This window comes from Trifolium pratense, linkage group LG7 (assembly GCF_020283565.1).
Source record: "Trifolium pratense cultivar HEN17-A07 linkage group LG7, ARS_RC_1.1, whole genome shotgun sequence".
Taxonomy (NCBI): domain Eukaryota; kingdom Viridiplantae; phylum Streptophyta; class Magnoliopsida; order Fabales; family Fabaceae; genus Trifolium; species Trifolium pratense.
Window position 1 is genome coordinate 18,751,525 of NC_060065.1, and position 7,576 is coordinate 18,759,100.

Sequence of the window (7,576 nt, forward strand, 5' to 3'; positions counted from 1 at the left end):
CGAAGCAAAGGAGCGCCTCGAAGGCTTTGGAAGGCACATTTGGTTTTGGTTTTGTCAGGAACCTGTCGAAAGCACAAAATTGAGTCGAAGGGCAAGTTGGGCTAGGCCCAAAAAAGAAACAACAACGGCCCAATAAGCATTCACTACAACAAAAAAGGGCTTTTAATAGCGCTTGTTTTGGCTTTTAATAGCGCTTAAAAGTGCTATTACTGTTACCGCTATTATATGTCTGAGTGGCTATAATAGCGCTTTAAAATGCTATCAAATATGGACATTTAATAGCGCTTATCTTGAAAAACGCTGTCATATGTAAACTGTCGTTGCCAGAGAGTGCTTCAGAAATGGGATTTAATAGCGCTTTATTTTAAAAACGCTATTATTGTCATATCTTTAATAGCGCCCGAGCATAAAGCGCGATTAAACCATTTGTACAAATATATTGGTTTTAGGGTTTCAATTTATGGGAAACAAATCAATCAATTTCCGAGTTCTGGGTTCAATTGAGTTTTAGGGTTTGATACGGATTGAATCGGTAACAGGGTTTCAATTGAATTTTGGAAATTCTGAGTTCTAGGGTTCAAAGAGGGGACGATTGAGAGAAAGAAGGTTTCTGAGTTCGACGGAGAGAAGAATGGAGGGTTGTTTAGGTGAACATGTTGGGGGAAGAAGGTAAAGAAGGAGATTTACGAGATAGTGGTGAGTTCGATGAGGGTAGAAGGTAGTTCGAGATTGACGAGATATTTTGGGCCATATTTTTATTTAACTAGGTAGAAAGTCCTATAATAGCGATTCTACAAAAAGCGTTAACAAAGAGGTAACCATATAATAGCGTTTATACAGAAAGCGCTATTAAACTCATCCGTTTATTTTCATTATCACCATATAATAGCGCCCGACAAAGTAACCGCTATTATAAGCCTATGTGTGTCATTTTTAACAGCGTTTTATTAAAAAACGCTATTAAATTAGCGCTATTATATGTCAAAATTGTAGTAGTGATTGGTGCGCGCACTGAAGGAATGAAAGATGAAAGTGGAGAACGTGGGTCGACGTGGCAGATCGAAGAGCGTCCAGATGATCAAGAAGTAGTTACCACTTCGTTGTAGTATTTATAGCAGTTTTTCATTCAGAACAGGGGTCACAAAATTTTGCATAAAACTTTCTCTGAAATTCTAAGTACTCAGCGTTCGAACGAAAGGAATACCTGAGAAGAAATGTATGTTTTGTGAACCATCTATTTGTAATTGTTTTACATTCAATGCAATTTACTTTCCAGCGATTTTTCTTTAGTTTAATTTGAATACTTGTTTGAGAAACTGTTGTTTCGAGGCGATTCGAACTAGTTTCTCTTGTGTTACTCGAAAATGATTCAACTTTTAAGTGTTTGTTTTCTTCCTAAAGCGAACATTCAAACATTTTTCTAAGTAAACAAAACACAAAATTGTCCTGAGATTTACTAGTTGGTCTCGCGAGTTTAAATACTTAAACTAGCGGTTGTTTACCAATTAAATTTTCACGTAAACACTATTATTATTGCAATTTTATTTTTTATTTAAAAAATAAATGATTGATTGTGCACTGGACTACCTGCAGTGAAAACTGGCAATCCAAGCTTGTGTCGGATAGAGATTAGCAGCACCTACATGGCTTCTTTGGGAGACAAATGATGGTTTCAACTCTCAAGAATTAAAAGATTGTAAAATATAAAAATAAAAAAATAAAAAAATACCAAAGTCAAAGTGTTTGGTTTGAGTAATTTTTTTTAATTAACTCTTACTTTTAAGAAGCACTAGCTCAATAATTTAAAGTTCAATTATAAAATAAATAAACTTTGGTCAAGAATTATTTCGATTAGAAATCAAACTATGATTTTTCCAAATGATTCGGGTTGGGTAAAACTTATTAACTACTTGAGTTAAATGTTTTAATTTGAGTATTTATTTCTAATTTAAGTCAATTTGGCAAAAAATTAATAGATTTTTTCACACAATTGAAATTAGTTAATATGACTTAATATATTATTTGGAATAATTTTTTTAGATGAGTTGAATTTCAGGATTCATCATAATTAGGATAAATCTCAAGATTGAAATAATGCTATAAAAATACTTACAAATCACCCATTAAAGAAATCTTCACAATCCGTAAAAAAAAAATATATATATTTACACTAACCTCGGGAGTTGAACCCATGTTGCATGAACCACTAAATTTGTATAATAATGTGAATTTATTTGGTGTTACCCTTTCGATTCTTAGAGAAAGGAGACACATGTAATTTACATTTGGTCGAAAGATAAGTAAAATTTGACAAAAGCTTATCCTACTCAGAAATATAAATTGAAATATAACTCGAATTTTTTTAAACGATTTGTTTTTAGTGAATGTTATTAACTACTTTTTTTTTTGTGCTCATCTTATTAACTACATAAGTTCAACCACTTAATGTGAAATTTTATAAAAAAGAAAGATATTTTTTCATGTGTAATAATTCACTTAAAATAATATTTTTTTCATCTTAAAAGGACTATCATTTCCACGTTTTTCAATTCCGAAGGATCGAACCGTGGTTATCCCTACCAAGTTCAGCATCAATCACTATTGGATCAACTAATAATCGGTACTTTCATTACCTATTTAATAATGGAGTTGATTCACCGCTTTTAGTGTCAACTAAATATGTAATAGTGAATATCTGTACCCAGGGGAACAATTTGTTTTTTAAACTTACCATAATTTTAGGGTCAATTTTTGACCCAAAATCACATCTCTAAATTGTTTTTCCTTTCAATCAAATAAGTGATTTTTACATATATTTGATATTTCTTTTTGTGATTTTGTCTTATTAGTGTGACGTTGTATTGGTTGTTGTCTTGTTGCGGCGTTATTTTTTTTTGCGTCTTGGTGCGGTGTTTGTTAGGTTAAGATTGACATATTAGATTCGACTCAGTGCATATTCAATCAATGACTTCGACGTCGTCAACATGGCAGACTAGGAGACATAAGTATTTTGAGCATTTCAATTTCGTCACATTTGTAGGCTTTGTCACATTTGTAGGCATTTTGCTGTTGTATGTTATTAACATGGGTGCTGTGAGTTTGTTTGCAAATTCATCATTTTAAATTTTTAGCGATTCTGAATTTGTATTAAACAAGCATGACACTTATAGTATTATGTATGGCAGTCAATTATATGATGTTTTTATTAGTATTTTACGCTAGTTTTTACTAGTTTTAGTAGTGTTTGAAGACCAAATCCAAGCAAATACCTAAAGTTACGAAGTTACTTGACCAAGAAGCAAGAAAAGTGGAAAATGCATAAAAATGGGCAAAAAAAACGGAAGAAATACGCTCAAAACCACATCGTACCAAAAACGCCATAACTGGAGCTACGATTGTCAGATTGAGGACCGTGACCATGCGTTGGAAAGCTAAGAGAAAGAGCTACAACTTTCGTGTTGAAGAAAAAATAAAGTTATGGACGCCATCGTGGCTACGATGGGTTACAATTACATCGTGGTCACGATGACAAGCAAACATAGCCGAAAACGCACAAACTATCGTGCCCACAATGAGATTGATCGCAGCACGATGAAAGGCGGTTTAACAACAAAGAATATTTGAAGCAAATCTTTCATCGTACCACGATAATATCCATCGTGGCCACGATGAGGTGAATTTGAACGCCATCGTGGCTACGGTGGATACGATGGGTCGCATGAAAAAGCCCAAACCCAGCTGAAAAACTATAAATAGAGCTCTCCTCCTTCACAATTATTCATTCAGAAGTTTAGAGAGCTATAAGCCTCTAAGGAGCAAAGGAGGAGGAGCAAGGAGGGGTAAGGAGCTCTCAAGGGAAGGAGACTCTCCCCCACCATCGGGAGACGAAACTTCCTCCGCAAGGAATCGAGGTTATTTTTATGCATATTTTCTTTATTTTTCAATATGCTTAATAATAGCTAAGTACCTTTAGGTTAGGTCGAGTAGATGAACTCCCTAATGTCTCTCAGTCATGTAATTTGATTTGAACAAGACTATATACAATTACTCTTTAGTTATTATTTGTTATTGTCTCTGCTTATTTATACAATTTCATATATAAATGACCACATATTTTGTTAGTAACTAGAGTCGAAGTGGATCCCGTGACACATCTGAGATTCCAAACTAAAGAGATAATATAACCAACCAACATGAGACCATTAAATTCAGTATCTGAGGTTAGGTTTGTGATTAAGATTAGCACATAATTAAATTCTGGATGATTAAGTTAATCAAACAAGGTAGGAGAACACATGACAACTTGTTAAACGTCGAACTCGAGGGTAAAGATACTATAAAAACATAATTTGTTAAACGTTGAACTTAAGGGTAGAGATACTATAAAAACAAGGGGGAAACCTACCAGCGGTTGATTTCACTTAGTCAATTGCAATAGAGGTAATGAATGGTAACACTGAACTTATCTTAATAGAAATTAATCTACCAGATAATAAAGTAAGCAGATATAGCGCCAGTTACCGAGCAGGAATATGGGAGGGATTCGAAAAGCACTTAACCTACTTTTATCATCTTGAACTCTTTCTTTTATCTTTAGTCTTATATTATCTAACTTCTGTCTCAACATTTTTCAAACAAACAAAGCAAAAACAAAACTATCTTAATTCCTAAACGAAACTAGTCGCCTTGGCACGATCCCTGTGGATACCATTTCATTCTAAACACTAGAGTGTGAATTATTACTCGACGACATACTGGTCCACTTGCCAGACTGCTGTCAGTATACAATAATTCTGTTTGGTAAGGCTAAATTTTGAGCTTATAACTTTTAAGTTCATATGACTAAAAAAGATCTGGTTGGTAAACGTTTTTCAAAAAGAGCTTATAACTTATTTTACCAGCTTATAGCTTACTTTTCAAATGCTTTTTGAAGTAGCTTATAGTTTATATTTTTTTCTTCCAATTTTACCCTTGCCATCTTACTTGAAAAAATAATAATTAATTAAACATATATTTTTTATGTCATTTCATATTTAAGACCATCTCCAATGGTGGGTACATATTTTTGAAGTACTAGTACCTAATAGGTACCCCCATTAGAGCAAAACACAATTGGGTACTAATAGGTACTACTTTTTTTTTTTGACGGAATAGGTACTACTTCTTAAATAAGCATTGATACATTTTCGTTTCAGTAAGACCCATCTATAATGATGTTGAGTTATTATTGAGATTCACTTAGAATTTTTTAAGAGGTGTCGAGTTGGAGAGATTCAGTGTTTATTAAGTACTATTATTAAAAATTATAAATGATTGATGTCTACACGTGAGACCTAGGAAAAACCTCAAAAATGAGTAGCTCCATTATAAATAAGCTACTTATTATGAAAAGGCTTAAATATGAAAAAAGTCCCTACAATTACGACTTGTTTTGATTTTAGCCCCTGCAAAATAAAAAGTTTGATTTTAGTCCCTGCAAAATACCAAAATTTTAAAAAAGGTCCTTGAGGTGAATTTTTGGCTGACATGTTAAGTAATTGATGATTTGGCAGATGCTGACTATGATTTTTGATGACGTGGAATTAACATGTCATTTTCATTTAAAAATAGAAAAACAGAAAATAACATGTCAGATTTTAAAAAAAATTGAAAAATAGAAATAAAAACTTAATATACTTACAAAAAAAAATTTAATATATTAGATTTAAAAATATATTAGATATAAAAAAAATTATCAAATATTGTAGAAAGAAAGAAAACACGCAGAGAAGAAAAACTTGTTCATGTTCTTCAAATCACAGAGTTCTTCTTCGTGAATTCTTCTACGGTTTGTTTTTGTTCATCTCAATTTCGTTTTCGTAATTTCGTGTGTTGTTTCATGTAGGAATCAACAACTGCGATTGAATATGTTCTTCACGTACGATTTCGTGTAGGAATCGACGGCTGAGATTGCTTCTTGAGTTCGTGCGATTTACTCTGGTGTTCATTCGCAACTTTGATTCAGGAACCCTAATTTTTGCCCCTTTCTTCTTTGCATTTTCTTCTCCGTGTGTTTCTTCTTTGCGTGATTTCTTTCTTCTATTTGATAATTTTTTTTAAAACTAATATATTTTAAATCTAATATATTAATTTTTTTTGTAAGTATATTAAGTTTCTATTCCTATTTTTTTTTTTAAATCTGACATGTTATTTTCTGTTTTTCTATTTTTAAATGAAAATGACATGTTAATTCCACGTTGTCAAAAATCCTAGTCAGCATTTGCCAAATCATCAATTACTTGACATGTGAGCCAAAAATTCACCTCAAGGATCTTTTTAAAAGTTTTGGTATTTTGCAGAGACTAATATCAAACTTTTTATTTTGCAGGAGCTAAAATCAAAACAAGTCGTAATTGCAGGGACATTTTTCATATTTAAGCCTTATGAAAAACTCAAAATTGAAATTATAAATAAACTAGTTCAACTGCTAATTTTATCAAATACTACAAATTCAATCGGCTAGCTTTGAGCTTGCTTATTCACCGTAAGCTCAAAACTAGTTTATAAGTTATTCGCTCTAAACTCATACGTTATAAGCTAACTTATCAGCTATCCGCTATTTTTTTACCAAATAGAGCCAATATCAAACATTAACATTTTAAAACTATTTATTTATGATAAAATCAATAATATTGATGAGATTTTCATATAAGACCATTTACAATGGTCATGTTGAAGGAAGACTCAACAATAAAAAGTAGTGCAATAAGGTGTTTAAAAGAGTGTTGAAAATGACACGTGTGAGCATCTTATTGGCTGGGCGATTTCACGTGGAGAAAGAAGAAGATAGGGACACGTGTGAACATCTTATTGGCTGGGCGATTTCTTATCACATTAATATTTTGAATTCAATTATTTTATCACAAAATAATTTTTTATTTTTTTACCAAAATTCATGATCTTTTTTTCTATAAATAGAGACTTGGTTAATTTGATTTGGACAAAGAAAAAAAACGAATTTTTTCACTATAATAATCTTATTATTATCTTCCTATTAGTGTTAATCTTGAAGTATTAGTCTTTTTTTTTAGTGAAATGGATCCCAATAATCACTTCAACAACACCCAAAATTCTTCTAATCATCCCAACAATTATCAAAATCCCAACAAAAATGTATTGCAAATTTAAATTATTTGTATCGTACTAATTATCTTGGTTGTGTGTTGTATTGCATTTCAAATTATTTGTATCGTACTAATTACGTTACTTGTGTGTTGTATTTTAAATTAAATTAAAATGATTTGTATTGTATAAATTATTTAAATAAATTTTGTTTTTATTAAAAAAAATAAAAAAATTGTTAAATGTTTATTATTTTAATTTAATTTTAATCGATAATTGTAATTTTATGTAATCATAAAAATAAAAATATAAATTTAAATAAGAATATGAAATAAAAAATGGCGGGGTAGAGAAAGTGTTGGAGTAGAATGTTGAATAAAAAAACTATTGGAGAAGATAAAAGTTAAATGTATGTTGAATGATTAGGTGGAAGAAAGAAAAAATGATATGAAGTGTTGAGAAGTGAAAAAATAGT